Source organism: Haemaphysalis longicornis, unplaced genomic scaffold (assembly GCF_048455015.1).
Source record: "Haemaphysalis longicornis isolate Haplotype H1 unplaced genomic scaffold, Haemaphysalis longicornis Haplotype H1 scaffold_9, whole genome shotgun sequence".
Lineage (NCBI taxonomy): Eukaryota > Metazoa > Arthropoda > Arachnida > Ixodida > Ixodidae > Haemaphysalis > Haemaphysalis longicornis.
In genome coordinates, this window is record NW_027526460.1 from 48,750,808 (window position 1) to 48,773,023 (window position 22,216).

General features: G+C 45.7%; 1 protein-coding gene across 6 annotated transcripts in view; it reads left to right on the forward strand.

Annotated features, from left to right (window-relative positions):
* The window catches only part of LOC144152773 (tetraspanin-33-like), a 149,145-nt gene that overhangs the window by 37,772 nt on the left and 89,157 nt on the right, over window positions 1-22,216 (forward strand). For 2 of the 6 annotated variants that reach the window (XR_013319223.1, XM_077684212.1), the window contains exon 2: window positions 19,020-19,154. The exons of the other annotated variants lie outside the window; for them this stretch is intronic. The gene's annotated coding sequence lies outside the window, so the exon portion shown is untranslated. The remainder of the gene's footprint in view (window positions 1-19,019; window positions 19,155-22,216) is intronic. 6 annotated transcript variants of the gene reach the window in all.

Sequence of the window (22,216 nt, forward strand, 5' to 3'; positions counted from 1 at the left end):
GAGAGCTCCACGCCCCATGTTCTGGCTCCTATTGATTTCGCTTGCGTATTCTTGCTTTCTTCTCTTCTGAAACACAACTGCGGAAATGCTCGTTGAAACAAACGTGATCGCCCGCTGGGACCGGAAGGATTTGCTAGACAGGTTGTCGGCGGGGCAGAGCTCACGGCTACCCAATGGGAAACAAGGCTGGGGTTATTAACCTGGGGGTCACTCTTTCGTTTTTTGTGGTTGTTGCTTCTATATGTATTTCCTTTCTTCTGACCTGCTGTTAGCCTCCCGTGTAGCCTTAAAACGAAGGAGATTGGGACTCTAGCTGTTTGTCAGGGAGACAAACATGGTTATTGGGGTGAGTGCCCTGCGCGTGGTCTGCTGTGTCCAGTATTATAGACGCCAGATGAAACCGGACGTTCGTACAACTCCCTCGACAATGCCCGAATGGCGATAGCTGTCTGCTACCGGAGATCTGAAAATAGTTCCTGAAACGGATTCAGTGATTTACGGGCAGACCTGAGCGGTGAGGGTCATCGTAACATGAACGACAACACAACGGAGAGAGAGAGAGAGAGAGAGAGAGAGAGAGAGAGAGAGAGAGAGAGAGAGAGAGAGAGAGAGAGAGAGAGAGAGAGAGAGAGAGAGAGAGAGAGAGAGAACGCCTGTAATGGAAGCTGAAGGTTAGCCGAACTAACGGGATTTTAAAATAACTTGCGGGGGAAAAATAGTAAAGCAAGTGTACGAAAACGTGCATTTAGTTTACACGCCACTTTGTTTTAAAGCGGAGCTTTATATAGCTAGGTGGAATAAAACTCCGGCGGTCCCGTGTACGCAGAAAACTCGAAAACTCTTTCTACGAAACCCCATGCGCATGCGCGAAAAAAAAAAAAACAGGTTGGAGAGGAGTTAAATGGGGATAGAGATTGGCTTGCTGTATCAAACTACACACTGGTAAGTAGGAATGGCGCATCCGAGGAAGCGGAAACTAGTCTCACTCGTAGCAGAGCGCGCGGGCAGCGAGCTACTGCGTGAAGCTCAACTCAAGCGACAACGTGGGCAAGAGCGCCGGTGGTGCGGGAGGAGCAGTAACAAATTGGCAATGGCAAGCTCCGGCCTCACGTTACAGCTTCGCTGGTTAACCATCTGAACAAATTGCATCGGCGCCTTTTTTTCTTAGTAGTGTATACCCCTTCTCTTAGCTTTAAACTTGACAAAAAAAAAAGAAACTACGCTCCTTTTGTAGTGCGATCATTCTTTTTAACACGAAGGAGTTTTATGCCGGGGTCCACCAAGATAAAACTGACGTCGTCTTCGTTACATCGCCTGAAAAACTTCGATTGGCGCGGTTGCGCCAGGATTCGATCCACGAACTCTTTCGCCGCAACGGTAGGTACTACGTACCGCGCTTCCAACTGCGCTATGAACAGACTCATTAATAGGACGGCAAACACGCCTTGTATCCTTTCCTTCAGATGGGGCTGCCGTCTAGGAGAGGCGACGCGAAGTAGTGCATCATGACGCTATTGAATGCCCACAGTTAGCGCCTCGATGCCAGCGCCTACATGTACGGGGGACGCGCAGCGTAAGCTGCTGCGGAGCCTGTCGCGTTCGCGACACGGTCCGCTGTTCCTTTCGCTGCAGCGGACCATGTGTTCACCGAACCATTCGCTGACAGCCCGTCTGGTTTCGTTCGTACGGACGGTTTGCGAGCGCCTGGGGTTTCAGTCGGATTTACGCAATGCTCCGGAGCGTTCTATCCAGTGTCTAACGTTGATGTGTATAACGGTGCCACACCGACGAAATATAAATAGCGATGGGCAAGTTGATATCGATGCGTAATGAACATTCATTCAACTACTTCTGTTAAGACGCATATTTCACTTTCGTGTTTTACCGGTTCCTATGGAAGGGGCATCAACACATTTTTTAAACACGAAAGTGTTTTATGCCCGGGTACACAAAGATCTGACTGACATCACATCCGTCACGGAAGTGACGTCACCCGAAAAAGGGCACTTGACACGACGGCGCCAGGATTCGAGCCCACGACTCTTTCGTCGCAACGGGAGGTACGTGGTGCTCTGCCCACTGCGCTATGCATAGCAGCCCTACGAACGCGCTTTATCTCCTTCACTACGAGTCATTCAGATGACGCTGCCGCCTAAGAGAGGCGAAAGGAAGTAGCGCATAATGACGCTAATGAGCGCCGACAGTTGGCGCCTCGATGCCAGCGCCTTCGTGCACGGGGGACGCGCGTGAATTGAGGCACCCTCCGCTGTCACGTTGTTCGCATGATCGTTATGTGTTTCAAGCTTCTGTTTCTGTGCATGTCATTTTTGGTTTTGTTGTACCGGAATAAACCGGTTATCTTTTGTTTCTTGCGTGTGGGCGTCACTTTGTCTGGCGGCGTCAGGCTCGCGAACCCTTCACACATGAAGGAGGTTCCTTTAACATTCAACTGCTCCTGTGAAGGCACCTTTCACTTTCGTGTTTTACCGATTCCTATGAAAGAAGGATGAACCACAATTTTTAATTAAAAGATGGCCTACACTCCACAATAATCGTGCTAAGTTCCAATCATATTTCCCGCTGTAAAATATAAAGGTGTATTTCTCTTTTTCTTTTTTTTTTTGTGCTCCAGGCACAAGAAGCAACTATGTGCTAGCGACGCTCAAAGCGGTCTGGTTGCACAAGTACGTGTATTGCAACATCGCAGCTTGAAAAGCATTAGGCCTTTAAAATAAAAAGAAAGTTACTTCAAGGCTCAATGTCCCAATGCAACATCCGTGATATGAGATGCACAATAGAGCAAGGCTCCGGAGTAACGTGGATCATACAGGGATTTCGACACGTAGAGTACGTTGGCCGCGCCGACGGTCGTAAAGAAATGAAAGAACAGTGCCAGACTTGGTTGAGAAGATTGCTTTCTTCGAGAGCCAGAGCAACGCCAAGAAAAAATGAAATTTTTTTGTGTTGATTAAGTTCAGCCAGCTCAGTTTCTGCAGGCGTTACAAGCTGCACCAAGCACAGCTCTTTTAACCCGTTTCATACGTCAGCTTACCACTAAAAAAGACCCGTAAATACGCAGCCAGAAACACTAAACTGCACTTAGGCAGCACCATCGACATTCATTTATTTCATCAATATTACTGCTGATTCCTAAAAAAAACTTACTGAAAATATTTCGGAAAAACTTCCTACATTTCAAAAAGGAGATTTATATGAACAGGGTCGACATATCTGCGGCAAAGTGTACAGACTTAGTCAAAATTTTCTTGGCCATGCCAAAGGCGCTTAGGCCGCAAAAAATTCAAACTACAAACATTCCTCTAGAACAAGGCTGAAAGGTGTTATGCTGAAAAGCTAGAGGAAACCCCGTACTTTCTTACTGTCGTAAAATAATTTGGTCACCAGTAAACGTTAAGCTTGGGCTTTGAATTCTTTGGAGCCCAGAAACTTTTGGCGTGGCCTAAATAAGGATGGTAAGAATAATACAGTGCATAAAAGGCAGGGAGGTTAATCAGGTTACAGTCCGGTTGGCTACCCTACGCATGGGAAGTGGGAAAGGAGTGGTTTAAAGAGAAAAAAAGTGTCCTGAAAGACGTGGAATAGAGCTTGAGGAGCAAGAAAAGAAAAATTAGGGAAAACTACAAAAACAAAACAATTGGTGATAATAAAGCCTAAACTGAAAAATTAAACTAACTAAATTATGAATTAACAATGGTACACAGTGTCTCTACAATCGTTCAGACAAGCCTGTATCCTTTAAAAAACGAAGTACTGCTTTTGTGGCCTGTGGAGACGGTGATGGGCAACGCCTGTGACACAAAACAGTCTGCGCAATTAATGGCCGGCTGTCGAGTTTCCGGCCGAGAAAATTTTGACAAAGACTGTACGTCCACGTAGTAGAGACAGATCGTACTTCTGTCTATGTTACGTGGACGTACAGTCTTGGACGACGTACAGTCTGTGTTGCGCACCTGGATGTGCGCAATACAGTAGACTCCCATTAACACGAAATCGAAGGGGCCGTAAACATTAGTTCGTATTATGAGAAATTCGTCTTAAAAGTAGCATTTTTGCATTGTGGACATTGCAAGATAGCACAAATGTTGTTCGTCTTAACCATAGTGTTCTTCTTAACAGAGTTCGTCTTAACGAGAACCACTGTATTAACGATAAATCTGCTTGTTGTTACACGCTGGTCTTCGCTAACTTAATATTTTAGATGCGAAGCATCTCATGCTCGGGGCCGTGTCCCTCCCTCCCTCGTTGTCGGTGTACGCCGTCCGCACTCTACTGCGCATGCGCGTCTCTTCAGCCCCGTCAGCGTTTGGGCTGACGTCAGCACAGTCCACTATAAAAAGAAATAGCTAGGCGGCGCCGGGTTTCGATCCCACGACTCTCTGGCCGCAACGGGAGGTACGTGGCGCTCTTCCCACTGCGCTACAAACCGAGACGGGAGGCTGGAGCATGGCCTACGAACGCGCTTCATGTCCTTCACTCATTCAAACTACGTCAAGAAGCTACTGATACAACGAAGGCTCGCGAACCTGAACGTCACCGGAAACGACGAACTGAAAACTAACGGGAACTCTAGTCGACCCCATGGCTGCTACGCATACTACTCAGGGTTCCCCTATGGGACGATGGTGTAGTTTTTTTCTTCAGAGGATTGGCTCAACAATTATGAGAAATTCTGTATAGGCTCAATCTTGTTCTTGACTTCAACGGGATCGGAAGACGCGAGGAGGTGCTCTGTCAAGTCGATATCTTGAAAGAAACCGGTCAACGTGAGCACTTTTGCCGAATAGGTATACAGATCGATCTGAGGGGTGCTAGGAAACGTAGTTCGATATAATCGACAATTAGATATGCGAAATGCATAAGCTATACAACATTTTTTTTCTGTTTATTTGCTTATCGCTGGGTATTCTATCAAGGTCAAATTTCTTTTTTTTACGTGAAAAGGGGTCGCCGACAAATAAAGTGCGAACCATCGTCTTCTTTTTCACACTTACATTTTTGTCGTTACTCAAAGAATTTATAAGCAGATTAAGTGCGAGACACCACGGGAACGACTCGTGTCACGTTCAAAATACTCGCAGTAAGGCCTCAATCTTGAACATACAAATGTTAAAATTTAGGTTCGTGGATGCAAGGTAATGGCGTTATTTGCGTTATCCTGAGAGAGGTAGCGATGGTAGCTTGCCTGAGCCATACGATATTTTATAACCACTTGAAGAGGCTGACAAAGACCTGTGTTGATGTTCATACCTGATGGTACTCGTTATGTGCGTTTCTGGCTGTCCAATATACACAACGAACAACCCATAACCAAAAAGATAACCCATGAATTTTCGGAATTACGGTTGTTAAAGGGACAGACAACCGATTTTCGTGGAGTGCATGTCCTCTGGTTCATATAAAATCCATCGCCTAATAGAGTAGAAAAACCACAAGGAATTTCCAAACAAATTAGCGGAAACAATACAATTTCTGAGATCCGACAGGTGGCGACATGTAGTGTCCAAACAGGGCACTACCGTACGTGTGCATACAGCTCCGTCGTTTTCAATGCCTGGTTCAAAAAGTGCATGAAAGGGTGAGAAAGACTGAATTTCATAATTTTTCTAGCTGGGTACAAGTTTTTAAACACCTCTTTTCCCTCACGTGTAGTTAAAAGTGTGTTTCTTCGTGGCTTACTGTCATGGCTGCCAGAATCCGTTTTGGCAGCATACTTATGGCTGGTATACTCGGGTACAAGTTAAGAACGGCAATAGCTCGTGTAGAGTATCACTCCGCCGAAACTACGAATTCGGATGTCAACGCGCGCTTGCGTTTCGAAACGAGATTGCGCTTAACACGTACCATCGTCTTCTCGTTCACACTTAACTTTTTGTCGACGCTGCAGGAATTTATAAGCAGATTAAGTGCGAGACACCACGGAAACGACTCTTATCACGTTAAAAATACTCGCAGTAAGGCACTTTCTGCGCCGCGCGGAGTAACTACCGGTTGCAGTGATGAGGCGCAGGGGAAACTTCCGTTGCCGTTCTTGAGATGTCCCCGAGTATAGATCTTAGCATTTCGCTTTCAAACGTTCCAGGGCCATTTCAGGGAAACCATTTCGGTTCGTGGTGTTTCAAGTGATGCTTTTTTCATTTGGGAGAGAAAGCATATACTGCACATGAATAGGTTGTCTGTCCTTTTCAATTGCACGAAACGTTTATAGCAGAAGGAAAAGATGTAGCTGAGAAGAACTTCTTGCTGAGCTAGTTGGTGAATAGATGCCATGATTTGAAGCGAAACAAAAGCACACGGGCGAAGAACAGAGTAGACGAAACAGGCGCTGTCTCGTCTACTCTGTTCTACGTCCGTGTGCTTTTGTTGCGCTTCAAATCATGGCAGAAGGAAATGTATGAGCATTGTTACTCGCACTTAACTCAAAAAGACAGTACTGGATAGAAACGCCAAGGGGTAACATTATAGCCTGAAGATGCATGCCGAATGTATGAGCATTGTTACTCGCACTTAACTCAAAAAGACAGTACTGGATAGAAACGCCAAGGGGTAACATTATAGCCTGAAGATGCATGCCGATAGACGCGAACGCTTGATTAACTTCCATCTTGCAGATGTTTCCGTAGCATTTGGGTACTGTGGCTCATGTAATTGGAGGAGGTACGTAACTCCGCATCTTTAAATGCAGAGTTGCTGAACTTTCGTGCCCGGACACGGTGATTAAACTAGCACAACTCTAGCTAAGTTACGCAGCACACCCCGTGGAACGAAGGCAAGCCCCTTGACAAATCAAGTTACGGGCAATTTGATTTGCCTCTACGCAGCTGGTCCGACAAGGTTGGGTATACCTGCGGGGACTCACATTGAAGCCAAAGCCTGCTCACAAAGTACTGACAGCTCGCGGGCATCTTCTTGCATTAGTGAGTGCACCGTGCGAATGGCGCCGGCATAAAGTGCTCTGTGCTGGAATTAAATTAGTAAAACGTTCGAACGCCCTCAGAGTGTCATGTCATGTTACTTGAAGGCAAAACTTGGCTTCTTTCTGTGAGGGAAGAAACACAAAGAAATGAACAAAATTAAGGACAGATCTGAAAAAAAAACGATCTAAAAAAACAAAAATTTCAGGGAAGCCTGCACTCACGCGCAAGACTTGAATGGAGAGGCTGTTGTAGGCGAGCATTGACGGACACATCGCTGTTTCAGTATCGTTATTTATTTGCGTAGTTGTGGTGCTAGTAATCGTCGTCATATGCATCAAAGAGGTCGTCGTCTTCGCGGCGAGTGGTGGAATCCAAGTAATCCTCAGCATTGTAGACTTCAACAAGCTCAACTAGCGAAGCTCGCACTAAGTCGCGCAAAGCTCGAACCTTGTACAGCGAAAGTGCAGGATTTCTTGAAGCACTGAAGGACACATCACCACGCAATTGTACAAGTTTGAAATTGTTTATTTACATGCTCCGTCATTTCTTTGCACTGTGCCAGTAGTAGTCATTGTCATATGCATCTATATCGTCGTGTTCCTCATGACAAGCATTACATGCGCGTTAGCGCTTTTAGACAGCACTGGAGTTTCTTTTTCTTTTTTTTTCTAAAGGCAGTGCGCGGCAGCCGGGGACCCGGCGGTCGCCGCGAGGCACGCGCTGACGAGCGCTCTGCATTTTCTTGGTGTGTTGTTGAGCGCGAAATTTTCAACACACATTCACACAGACAAAAAAAAAAACCGAAAACGCACAAGCAGCACTGTGTATGCCTCTTCCTTTGTGACTGTATTTGCACGCTTTGTGCAAATGATCGTCACGCATAAAGAAAAAAAGAAGACCTCTTTCCATTGCTGGCTTTTCATTTGCATTAGGTTGTAATCGTTCAAGCTTGCTTGATTATTTTTATACAGAGATACATTGTCTGCGTAGCGCTCTTGTCATCTGTCACCATTTTTTATTTCACGCGTTAAGCCTACTCTCACAATTATGCATCAACTCGAGGGACAGAATTATAAGAAAGAGGAGGTCGTAAACTCGATCGAAGGACGAAATACAACTTCCCGAAGCAAAGAATGAAAACGGGCATCGCAGGTCAGTATCGGCTGGATGCCAATGGGAGACGAGATTCCTTCCACCTGTGAGTATACGAGCACCCAGCGCCATCGACTAGTTTGCTTCGAACACTGTTGATATTTATCTGAGCAACAGTTAAAAACACCCCGAAGTTCGGATTCTGTAGCCTATAGGGGTATAATTGTGGGTTTTCGGGCGAACGACCAGGGTTTGAGCCCCAACAGTGCCGAAGCTTCTTGAAAGACCCGTGTTTGTGTTGTACTGTAGAATGTTCCCTTGGCTCTATACGCATTCCTTTCGTAGCTAAGGGTGGTTTTGTGTCTTTTACGCCGGTTTAAGGGCAAGGGCTCGGCATATTAACACATTTCATTAGCGTTCTGCTTCGCAACGGAAGAGCCTGGCTTGTGCGTATACCTCTAAACGTAATATAGACAATGGGTGAGGCCTTCGTCCTGCCGTAGACCTGAATAGCCTGACGACAACGATGACGATGATGATCACCACTCAAAAAGAATTAATGATGGAGATTTACAGCTCTGTTGTTGTTCGTGGGCTGCTGCAACGATAACGAATGGTAACATTCTTACTCAGTGTTTCGTATCCCGGCGAAAGACCTTTCCTCGATGTGAAAAAAAAAAAAACAAAAAAACTTTCAGATGCGCTGCGAGGTCGGTAACACGCATCGCCTTAAAAGCAACGCTAGGCTCTTGCGACATCCTGCCGCACCGCCAACTACTGTCCATAACACTTTTTCTCGGCTCGACACTATCATGGATTCGCAATTTCAGAATTCCACGCTCAGGAACAGCAAAGAGAAAAAAAAAAAAAAACATGCACCCATCCGTCTAGCGAGGTCGATGGTTGAACGCGAAGCGTTCTCGTAATGGACTCTTTAATTGGCCAATACCACACCGCGAGTATATGCTACTCTGGAGGCACGCGCCACTTTTCTAGAGTATCCACGGCAACGCTCCCGTGCGCACTCCGTACGTCTAACGTTTAGGTTTAGGGTGTACGGCGCGAATCCGTACCTGCTGCTCGGCGACCGCTTCGACAATGTCGAAATGGAGCAACCGCATAGACGCCAGCTTCATAACACAAGGGACCTAGGTTAGATTCCGTCCACGAAAAGCGATTTTTTTTTCTTTCACTTCACCCACAATCATTTATCGTCATCGTCAGAAAAAGTTGGCTGTCCTTTAGGGTATATATATATTGGCGTACAACGGCACCGGTGAGGACACCAATGCTTCTCTTTAAAAGATTCAAATGCTGTCTCCACCCTGGCACCCTATATCATCTGGTATGGGGGGGGGGGTCAACATACCCCGTCCCTTGCTCCTTATCCCCAAACTGTACGAGCGGTGGGTGTCACAACTGACCAGCTCCGACCTCTTCTCCTGCAGCTTAGCCTGATGGGGAAGGCCCGGGTGCTCAGCACAGGGCAAGTTATTCGGGACTAGAAGAAACCCTTACTAGGCGGGTGCCCAGACATCAGCACCAAAGGCTCGTCTTGATAACGCATTCTCCTCCTCCTCCTCCTCCTCCTCCTCTTCCTAACTGAATGCGTGATACCCAAGGTGCATTGTTCTCATGCGGAGATTTTAGGCGCGCATCGAGTGCCTTGCTTTCGTGTGAAAAATTTACGACGCTTCGCTAGAAATCCGAGCGCACAGTGCGACATCTGCAAACAAGGCACGGCCAATCGCTGGCACATCCTATGGGACTGTGCAGCCATACAAGACGGCGTCAGCTTCACAGAATACCCCGCAGATCTCCAAATCGCCATCACCTCAACCAACAAGTCGGATCAAGAGTGGGCCATCCAGCAGGTTCTCAAGGCGCTCGAAAGGCACGGACTCCGCAAAGGGGTTCCTGTCGAGTAGGGCTGCCCAAGAGGATGCAACGCACGGCCACGTTGAGGTCGGCCCGTCAACCGGGCTTTACCTACTGCAGGATTTACACAATAAAGTCCTTTCCATCCATCCGCTAGAAATAAAACGGCTGTTTTCGCTTCGTTCTGTAATTCCGTTAGAAAGACCCTTGATAATAAGTAGTTGCATTCAACGTTGCTTCGAAAACGTTCCTTGCGACATTTATATAGCGCCAATTGGTTGCAAAAACCTCGTATACGAAACAGCAGAGGCGCGAATTGTCTATCCCGCACCATTTCTGGAGACGAGACGCCTTCAGTAAGGTAGCTAAACGCGTATGTATATCCGGCCTACGCGGACAAGAAAACATAAACGCGAGAAGGAAAGCAAGAGTAACGGCTTGTTCTTATGCTTTGCATCCCGGTGCTCGAGACATGGCATTTGTTGATATTCTCAGTGAAACACAAACATCGTTTTCCTACGAAACGCTTCAGTTATTTACCAAGTAATCGTTCAACAATCCTTCCCGCCACACCACTTTTCCTACAAGCTTCCAAATCCCCAAGAGCCCGATCATTTTAAACTACAGCAGTTTTAAATTTCGCAATATAAACGGGGGCGCGAAATGTTAAAATTGGTGTCTTTGATTTATGTGTCTACTGCGCAACCAGCCCCTGCGGGGGCTCAGTGGCGAAGGTGGTGACCCAACGAGCACGAAGTCGAAGGTTACACTTGCGACCACGGGGGCTGTTTTTCAAGTACAGGCAAAAAAAAAAAAAAAAAAAGAACGCCCGCGCGTCAAGATTTTGGTGCACGTTAAAAATCCCCAGGTGGTCGAAATGAATCTCGAGCCCTCCACTACGGCGCATCTCATATGTCCATGTGTAGTTTCAGTCCATGAAACCTCAATTTCAGCAATTGGCAGTGTAGAATCAATTGAACCCGGGGTCTGACGTGCGTATCGGGAAAAGAATTCTTGTGCTAGGTCTCTCTGTATAAGCCTTCGCCCTTTACAGAACACCCCAGCCCTTACAGGTCGAAATTAAGTGTCACTACTAAATAGTGCATTTATAAATTTCAATAAGACATTAGTAATTACTACTTTAAGTGTAAGTCAGGACACCTTAAGACATGACTGCGAAATTCGTCAGAAGAATTATAAGACTTGATGCATAACAAATAAACGATGTCTTAAATTTACTGATATCGGAGATAGCGCCGGGCAAAGTTGGCATCAACGAATTTGACAAACTTATTTTCAGCCTGTGGAACTCGTGCGGGAACAAAACTGAATTTGATATTCAACGCAAATATGGCAAAAATCAAAATCTTCAGGGCTAAGACACGACAAAATTACATTGTAATTCAGTCTGACGTCATTCCTCTATTTGCAAGTTTTTGCAGGACAACTGCGTTATAATAAATAATGTGTTATAAATAAACTGCGTTAGCAGCAGCACTGGCGAATTCAAAGCAGGTGTAAGTATTTCTAAAGCTGAAAAAATAATCTACTGACGGGCAAACTATTCTTGCCTGGAGACCCCGGAACAAATGCAAGCAGGACCGGACACGACTAGTCACATCTGTCTCGAAGTGCTATGACGGCTCGAGGCGCGCGTTACGCCAGCGCAACGCCACGAAAACTCGGGAAGGTGTAAGAAGAAACCAAACGGAGAAGCACCCAAAAAATCGAGGGAGGGAGGGATATGGCTACAAAGATTTATACAGACAATACAACATAAAAAACTGAAATAAGAGAGCCCGCTGTCGGAACAGAAAACGCGGCTCGTTTCCGGACCGCGTCCGAAAGGAAAAACCCGCCGATTTCTAGCGGGCACTTAAATCTAAAAAAAATGCTTCGCCAGGCAGCGCGCAGCGCAAACAGCTCGCGTCATGTCATCCCCACGTCTTTCTCTACGCAATCTGTACATTTCGTTCTCTTTTTTTGCGGCGTTATACACCTCTACTACAAAAATTTGACAATCCGCGCCATGGTTGGCGCCATTCAAATTTTGGCGCCTTTTTTTTTTTTCCGAGGGTCACTTTATGCGTCCGAGCAAGTCCCCGCACAATCCGACTACAGGGGAGGCGCGAGCCGGCGAAAAGGGGTTCTGCTGTCGGCGGGACGTGCTATTTCCAAGTCCAATGCGGCGTTTCCGGCAGAGGCGCCGGAAGTCACCGGGAAGAAACTCGATATTCAAATACGCTCTTCGCAGAGCACGTGTGTACCTTGGCGCCGACATTGGCGAGTTTGCCCCTGAGACAGTTTGCTCCTCTGTTTGCTCTCCTCTTCCGTTCTTCAGCTGTCATTACTGTAACGCTTGACAACCCCTTTCTTCACCCTTCCTCCTCGATCTTTGCGATTTTATTTCCACATTTAACTACTCTAAGGCCGAAGTCGTCGCGTCCTTGAAACTCCAACAAAGTGTCGGAGTTAGTACGCATTCATTTCTTCTTCCTATAGTTGCTGCGAGTTATTTATTTAGAGCCGAAACGATTTCTTCCGATGCAAATGCCTAGATTCAAATTCTAACAGTTGTAACGAAGTTACAGCTGAATCAACATGTCACCTCTTTTGAAGTGATTGTTTTTTTTTTTACTTCACCCTACAGCGCAGCCTGTCCTTGTAGAAGAAGCGAAAATTATGTTAGTGCAGTAATTCAACATTCCTCTCCTTCGAATCTCATTTCTACAACTCCGGCCACTAGATGTAAGAGAGGTAGAGGTGCAAACCACGAATAGAACCGTTCCTTCGGGAAATTCACCATGCGTGAGTTCAACTTAGCAAGAAAATTCCGATTTTTTGCTATCGTACCAAGATGTCAGCGTAATCTTCCCTCATTTCCTATGCTTTCACCCAATAGGCATTTGTTGAAGCAGAAGCTTACTAATGTAACACTAGCATTCCTGATTTGAAAATATCTACCCCATATAGATAATCAATACATTATTATTTGATCAAATATCCACTAAAATCAGGAATGCATACTTCTGCGAATTGTTCCCGACATGTACGCACACTATAGAAAGCGATTTATTAAGTTAATCCAGTCATTTAGAAAGAGGAGTTGGTAATACGGACGATTGGTGCTTGAACTTCCCGTTAAGTACTACAAGATACACCCCACGCTGACCTTTCTTGCGTTTACTGCGTGAGCGATAGATGGGGCATGTCGACGAAGTTTTCGCTGCACTGTCTTCATTTTCGCCTAAAATTAAGTTTAGCTAGCCTAATTCAATCCTTAGCTTAATTTCTAGGTTTTGGTCCCAACACGTGTATGTATCCTAACCAACTAACTTCCTAACTGGCTAACTAACTAACTAACTTAATTAACTAACTAACCAACTAACTAACTAACTAAATAACTAACTAACCAACTAACCAACTAAATAACGAGTGGTGGTTCGGTACCAGTGCTCGACCCCAGTCAAAGTTCTGTGCGTGTTCGATGGTCGTATGTTCTGCGATGACGCTATAATTCGCGCTCGGGAAATGACCCCACCCACTAATCAGCTGGTGTTTGATTGCGCCCAGGGAGAGCAACAATTGCGGTATTCACGTAGTCTGGTGCTTATCACAGTTTATTGGGACACCTTTAAAAAGATTAACCTGTCTATCTTTTCCCTGCTCCAAATTGCATGTTTCTGTCAAACTTTAAAGAACACCACACGCAGAAAAACGGTTTCTCCTGACGGTCATCCCTGAAAGGTTCTTATGAAATTGCATTGCTAACGTTGGAAACGCCGAAGGAGAACAGGATGAGTCGTTCAATAGTAGATCCTGATACCCGGACAACTTGCTTTCGAACAAACGCACCCCAAATACAAGCGCCAAGGGATGTTTACAACAGCGCCTCAGCTTAACGGCGAGTTTACGAAGAAGCCCTATCAGATAAATTCGGAATTGATAGACTGAAACCATAAAACCACTTAAGAACCAGGCATCTAACCTCTAACCAACGCTGCTTTCTCATTATCGAATTTTGCCTTGCATGAAGAAAATATCCTGCTGGGCAAAAGTATTTGCGTCCTTTTATTCACCATTCTTCAAAAGCAGGACGCTTACAGCAGATCGTGGTGGGACTATTCTAACAACCCGCAAAGCCCACTGTTTTACGGGTATCCTAACGTTAAAAATTTTCAAAAGTAACACGTCAAGAATGCGGCTTTCGTAGTGTCAAATTGAAGCCAAATGAACATACGACTTGATCCGAACACACAGACGGCATTTCATTGCCATCTTAGTCGTGATCAATGACGACTAGAGTCATGTTAGCCAGTGATCACCTCTTCAGTCCAGATGAAGAGCCGTTTGAAGCAACAGCTTACTGCTTCATTAACATGCGCTTAAAACTGTGAGGCCACGTGTAGCCATAACCGCGATGAAGAAATAACACCAAATACAGCTTAAACTGCATTTTTTGAATAGTTCAAAAAGTGCCAGTAGTGTAAGCCGCGTTAATGCCGCAGCAGACAAAGCTATAAAGACTTTAAAGGAAGCGGAAAGGGTACATGGAGGTCGCACTGGCCGGCGGGTACCATTTCCTCTCACCTCGACGAACGAAGGCTCGGCCGTTTCGCGGTGCTTCCGCTAAATTGTCAGCTGCACCAACGAGCGGCTGGTTTATCGGCGTACGTGCCCCGCGCGTCAAGAGAAGAATTCGCCGTCGCTATGCGGGACGCCCGCCCCGAGTCGGCGGGCGTGCCGGCTCGGCAAGGGATAGGCGGCGTGCCTCTCTGCAGACCTATAATTGAGAAAGCGCCCGAAGTGCCCGATAACAATGTCGCGGGCGGCACAGCGTGCTTTGGCCCGAAGGGGACGTTCTCCTGTCTGAAATAAGGAACGGCTTACGCCCCGCGCTGATCCAACGCCTCATAGAGCCAAAATGCTGGCAGGTTGAGGTAGTCAGAATTCCATACCTTTTATTTATTTAGAAGATAGCGGTCGTTTTGAGACGATCATTGACCGAGGCCCTGAAACCAGTACGCAAGGTGCCGAGGTGATGTGAAAATGGCAGGACGCGCCGGGGCATCTTCACCTCGAAAGAGTTTCGTCTAGTTTCGGCATCCCCATCGCAGCGAAAGGAAATGGGTGCGATGGAAAAGGGACAAGAATGAATCGCCGAGAGGAGGCGCCGCGCCGTGTCCTGAACCTGTCTTTATAGCGCTCAGTGGCCGCCTCTGCCGAGAGCATTTGAGGTGGATGATTTGAGACGGGGTGGTAGGTTTCAGAAAATCGGCCCTGTATACAAGCCTGTCTGCTTCGCTACGAATTACGCTGAAAGTCGACAGTGTTTCTTTCGCTTGCCAGCTAACGCCTCTATTCTGCTCGTGTCTCCTAAGGTAGCTTGTACTCTCGTCAACATCATCTAGCCACCGTCATCTTATCATCTTATTGATCGTTTTCTCTCTGCTCCTTAGTCTCCCCCCCCCCATGTGGATTCCCTCTCACCCCACTCTTCCTTTTCCTCACTTAGGCATTAGGCCATGCTTTTTGTAATTGAGTTTACACAACTCAATTCAGTCTTCCCCTCATTTCCACTTCCCGTGGTGCTTCTGTTGAAAGAGCGTGGCACTCTTTCTTTATTTTTTTCGTTCTGGTTAGAATAGTTCCAGCCAATATCTTTTGTTCTTGTTCTCCTTTTTTTTTTTTGCATGTGCTTTTATATCCGCGCTCTTCAACGGCATTTTTAGCCAACATGTTTCGTCGGAACCACTTGCTTTTTTTTTACCAGCTATCGTAAAAACCCATCTAACATAAATTTCTAATTGGAAAACCACCGGAATTTTTGGTTGCGTACTAATATTTTGCCTCAAATATTTCTCCTTTGCCAGAGCTTATTCTTTTGCGCCAGTGCAGACTATGCGTCACACGCAAACACACACACACATACGCACGCACACACGCACACACGCGCACACGTGCACACGCGCACACGCGCACACGCGCACACACGCACACACACACACACACACACACACGCACGTGCACGTGCGCGCGCACACACACACACACACACACCTCCTTGATGTACCTCAATTCATCTTGTTCCACCTTATTGCATCTTAATTTCTCCTCATTCACATTAAGCAATCTTAATCCACCTTAACCTTTAGTTTAATTCATCGTAATTCATCTTAATCCGTGATATTTTCTTAAGTCAGCTTATCTAACCTTGATCCATCTTAATTCACCTTAGCCCGACCAATTAGTCCCACTTAATCTCACTCAATCAATCTTGATCTACCTTAACCGTTCTTAATTCATATTTATCTCTTTTTACCCATCCTAATCTACCTCAATCTGTACATTAACTCTCCTTTCAATCTGTCTTTATCCACCCTAATTCATTTAATCTGCCTTTGTATCTACCCTAATTCACATTGAGCAATCTAGTTTATCTTATTCCAGCTTAGTTTATTTTAATTCACCTCAATCCAACCTTTCTAGTGATTACTATCAATCCCAAATCAATAATGACTTTGGTAATTATTAATTGTTCCTTATACACAGCTGCCATGCTTTCGTTTGCTTCTGGTCTCCCTTTGGTTCTCTTCGGCTATTTTATCATTCGTGTCGACGCCGGGGTTATCCGAGGTCAACCTTTCAATAAAACATATAAGGCCTTAATAAGAGCTTTTCGTCTATAATTGATTGATTGATTGATTGATTGATTGATTGATTGATTGATTGATTGATTGATTGATTGATTGATTGATTGATTGATTGATTGATTGATTGTAGGGTTTAACGTGCCGACGTAGGCGAATGAGGCGCGCCGCAGTGGAGGGCTCCGGATTAATTTTGACCACCTGGGGATCTTTAACGTGCACCGAAATCTCGTACACACGGGCGTTTTTGCTTTTCGCCTCCGTCAGAAAAGCGGCCTCCGCGGCCGGGAATCGAGCCCGCGACCTCGTGCTCAGCAGCGCAACGCCTTAGCCACTGAGCCACCGTGGCGGGTACTTTTCGTCTAAAACTGCCGGCATATTGTGCGTCGGTCCCCCTTCGTTTTTGAAAGCTTTTGTACCAAGTACCCAGGCTTTCTAGATCAGGCAGGAGGGAAGAGCGGGGGTGGGGTGGAAGGCTTATATCTTGATACTTCAGAAAGCTTCACCCGCCCACAGCTCCACTCAGCTATGCTTTTCTATACGCCAGCTTTCTCAAGAACTAAAAGTTTAACCCTTGTCGAGTTTAATATTCGTGAGCTCGAGTTTCCTTTTTTTTTTTTTCATCTTCTCCGAGTAGGAAGAGGGGAGATGAAAACATCTATTTGACGAAGAAGAGAAACAAAGAATGTATAACACTCATTCCCTGAGGCGATATCTCGCGGAAGTCCCCACATTCTTCGCAATTTGTAGTCTCGCTTAAACGCAGCGCGGGACAGCCCTGCCGGCGCTTACCTTTTTCTTCATTTTTTTTAGTTGTTTGATATAAGAGCTTCTGAGCCTCAAACAAAATTGTTTAGTTAGTTTGAACTCTGTACTTCATTGGGCACAATTTCATAGCCCTGACACTAGCAAGAGTATGAAAAAGCGACAAAGTTAGTGAGCGCATATCCCTACTATTCAAGCCGACAAGAAACTTTTTATCCTCAATCCCCAAACCAACTTTCTTTACCCGCATAATCAGGCTAAGGTGCCGCCATCAAACTATAAGCGAGAACCCTCACAGGAAAAATGAGGACCCTGAAGAAGCAAGACTTTGTTAAGCGGGACCTGCTGCTAGCCGGAGGCGTATGGGGAGCTTTGCAAAGAAAGCAATATCAACAAGAAGTTGAACGATTACCATATTGCGGAGCGGTTAAAGCGGGGAAGGGGGAGGGGTGGAATGTTCCTCTTATTGAACTTCCCCTCGTCTTAAAGTTCTGGAAGTAAGGGCAGAGCCTTGGGACCTAATACCTCAGGGCGTACGCGTAAAAAGACCAGAGACTAGTTTCTATATTATTACACATCATGTTTTGTGTAATATGTTTTAGTTACATTTTTAAGAAAGGCCACAGCAATAGATTGGACACTAGCGCCACCGAAGGCGCTCAACTGCAGCTGCCTCGAGAAAAAAAAAGCTTTTCGCTGTTCTAATCCCATCCCAAACTTTGAAAACGCGGCAACACTTGTGAATAACATGACACTTTTTTTTCTGTAATGAGAAAGATTAATGAATGTTTGTTCGCTGCTCGCCGAGGAAGACAAAATTTTGCCAACACATAAGCAAAATCGGACTGAAGGCTCATCCTACTTCAAGTTGTTGTAGCAGCGATTACTTCGGGCACATTCGGGGACGGGTTTTGAGGAGATACCACATGAGAGCTAAAGATAACACATGTAAGAACTTCACAATACCTTCCCTCGAAAACTTCCTTACGTCAAAACTACGTCAACAGAGCGTCACAACCTTCGCTAAAAAATTCAAGGAAGCTTGCACTCACGCGCAAGACTTGAATGGCGACGCTGTTGCAGGTGAACATTGCCGGAAACATAGTTCAGTTTTAGTATCGTTGTGGTGTCGTGGCTGACATCGGCGGAATGGCATTTCAATGACCTTATGTTGAGCAAGGCCGGAGTGAGCTCGTCGTTTTGGTCGACGTTTTCGTGCGACACTCTGCAAGCGTGACTTACGGCCTCTAGCGGATGCTTGGCACGCCGAGCCTTTCGAAGCAGAGTGGCCCCTTCCTTGGCCGTGCGAACTATCCGCATAGGCCGGAACATGTCGAGTCAACGATCGCCTGCAGCAGCTTCGACATTCAAGTCGCGGCTCTTCTACGGTACAGAGCGCATGCGCACGACGACTCGAGGACGAACGAATGAGGGGCGTACGCCATGACGTGTCTTTCTCGTTCCCAGCTAGTTGTTGCCACGATGAATACGGCAGCACAGTGCTCAACGTATTACAAATCATTCATTACACAATGCATGCCGTCTTCATGACAACGATGGAACGCTAATAATTCGCAAGCTGGGGAATGGGGACGTGTAAGACTTCATCACCACACATAAAAAGTAAAGACACAACATATGCGAAAACGCAATAATTGCTTCACAGTTTTCCAAAACTTCCCTTCCTACCCCTCGGTAGGTCACATTTACTGGGAGTACAATCCACCATAGCTGCCGCCGCACCCGCTCCACTCCCTGGGAGGACTGGCGGAACCCGGGTCGTGGCGTGGACGTGAAGTCGACGCAAGAACTCCTGGCGGCCTGCTGCCTTCGGGTTAGTGAGATACTAGGGTAGATCTACGGACCGGCCGTCTCCTAATGAAGAGACTGCGGCACGACGGCCCAGACTAGGGCGGTGAAAACAGTAAAGTTTTTTTCACTCTCTCCAGAAATTCTATACTCAGTATACTTTTAGAGCTATATATTGCGACGGCAGATATATCCTATATTCGCCAACATGGCACTCGTGGAGGTGGTAGTGCGGCTTTATTAACTGAAGTATTCGAAGTATTCAAAATGCTAAAATGTGGGAAAACTAATATTCCATTTGGAAGCTTCTTACAGCAGAAACACTCCCGTACATGATGCCGAATTCACTACCAGCACCAACTACGTTTCGACTGATAACTGAGATCTGCCCCCAGAAACACGTCTAACGTGGAACGTCCTCTGTAAACTAAAAACGGTAACCATTTACCGTAAAAGTAAGAAATAAACATTGGTTGGACATCAACTTAACCGTAACCGTAACAAAATGGAATTCTGCGTTTAAAGGGTGAGTTTAACATGCCAGTTGGGAACACTACCTTATTTTCAGACACAGTGGACTTGTCGAGCATTAGGTAAAAGGCGCCCCAGTCCTGGACAGAACAGTTCGTTTAGTTTTCGCTGTCTATTTGTAGTTCGTTGTTGCTTCGGGCTTATTCTAAAACAATTCTGTGGTTGTAAACTAAAAAGCAGTGGGATAACGCAATGTAAACTCTGAATACATCAAGATGCCGCACAAAACCAGAACTTCACGCGATGGGAACAGCATAAATTAAAAACCGCATCTGCTTTCTAGTAGAAGATCATTTTTCGAACGATCATTTTGAAAGCAGAACCCAAGCACTTACTCTCGAGGTGACTAGAAGTTTCAGGAGCTCACATAAAATGAGGAAGACAACAAGAATTTTAAAGCGAGAAGTGTTTAGTCTTTGAAAACTTCACATTAGGACATTTAAAACAACAAAAATCTCTAATCGGCCTATGATTTCCCCCGCGCCCGGTTCTGAGAAATGAACGTTACCGCCTTGACGTGTAATAAAAGAAATTCGCACCATTCGGGATCACCATAAGTGACTTCATTGTTTTCTCCAGCTTGGAGATACGGAGATATTAAAAGCAGGAACAGAGCATGCCAGCCTCAAATAGGTAAGAATAACTTCGACTTGTGGGGCTGAATAAAACATCTCTACTACAAAGTTGCTGCTGAATGCGCACACCAAAAGCGTTAGCACCCTTTAAAATTACATTAAAAAATTCACTGGAGAGGCAGCGCGGCGAATAATATAACGAGATTGTGAGGTGCTTCTCAAAACGAATGTCCAGCGTTGAGCAACTACCGTCAACACTGCATACAGCCCAAATGAAGATGCGGTGAAAGAGGCTCGCAAGTACAATCCCGATATAGAACGTTAGCTTCATAAAAGAGTAGGTATGAGCCAAACTAATTTCCAAAATCTAACCTTCATTTTCTTTCCTTTTTTTTTATTCATCTCACAAGAATGTAAAGCAACTTCTTAGGTCACTCCAGTATAAACTGGACATAACATATTGCGCTTAAAATAAGCCTACGTTCGAAGATAGGACGCTACTATTTCTAAAGTTCGTTTCCCAGATACAACTATATAAATTGCTGTCAGAGATGTCGTCCACTAAGAGCCATTGTAATTTCATGGCTGTACGTGAAAACCTGTTCCTGTAGCTCGTATCTCCTTTGGGTGATCATCCCGGCATTTTAAACGCGAACGCATAAACTTATTCGGTAGGTCTGAAATCCACGTTTCTGGTACACACACACGGCCCACAAAATTACCAAAGGCGCGAAGAACAAAAGCATAAAAAAAGTGAAACAAAAGGGAGCTCGATCAAATTTTCGTTTGATTAAGATTCGAACACAGGGCCTTCGGAATGCGAGACGCGGACCCACCCCTGATTCCAGGATGGCTTGACGGCTCTAGCTGAATAAGGGGGACCTAGTTAATGCGTTGTGATGTTAGAATCGCGTGTTTCAGATGTGTACTGAGGTCTGCCTACAGGAGTAATTCTTGCATGCTCGTTAAAAAAGTAGCGATTAGTCTAGTAGCGAAGCACGTTTCGGCTATACGTCTTCTTGGTGATGTGAACGTGAATATGTTCCGGCCTGACGTTACGCCTAATTTTACATTCCGAGTTACAACGTCGTCAATTTGTATCCGGAGCTTGACGTGCAACAATTAAGTTCGGCATTTCATCTCCCGCCGTAACGGTACCTAAACTTAAGTCTGCAAGTACGCCTAACAACAGCGATTGGCTAAGGCTCTCAGCCATAGTGGTGATGGTGATGATGGGTGTGGTGATTATGATGATGATGGTCGATGACAAAGGACTTCGGTAGACGTCTTGCCGAACTTTGCACATACCGTTGCCTGACCGAGAGATGCAGCAGTCAGCAAAGAACCCGGGCGTCATGGTGGTTCCAACCATTCCGGCATATCAGCGCGAAAATCGGCCCTAATGTTTTCACGTTCACTACCCCATAAACAGTGCTTATTCTCGTAGTAATTTTTATACAGTTATTTTAGCTGCAAGTTTATAGTGATGATGAGTTTGCCGCTCGGTTTAATCATAAAGTGCTCTTTAAAAGACGTGCACTTACGAGAAGCAACGCATTTAAGAAAACACTGCGGGGCTAGACAATCGTAGGGCGAAGATAAACGCCTAAAAAATTACGCGGCATTTAAGAAAACACTGCGGGGCTAGACAATCGTCTGGCGAAGATAAACGCTTAAAAAATTGCGTGATTGCAAACGCCTAATGTTTGATAGTTCTTCTATTTGCAGTTCACTCTAAAGCAGCGTTGGGGGAATTCGCATTCGCTTGGGGCTCCAGATCCTGTAATTTCGCACCGCCGTTTACGCACTCAACTAAAAAGAAGCCAAGACCAAAGCTACGTTGACTCAGCCTAACCAAATTCAAAACCATGATTGGAGAATAAAAAGCTGGCGTCTTAATAGCTGTCACCGAAGTGTGCAGTACAAATAGACCTCTCTTTTTTGCGTTAAACGCGCAATCTCCGGTCATTTAATCTTGAAA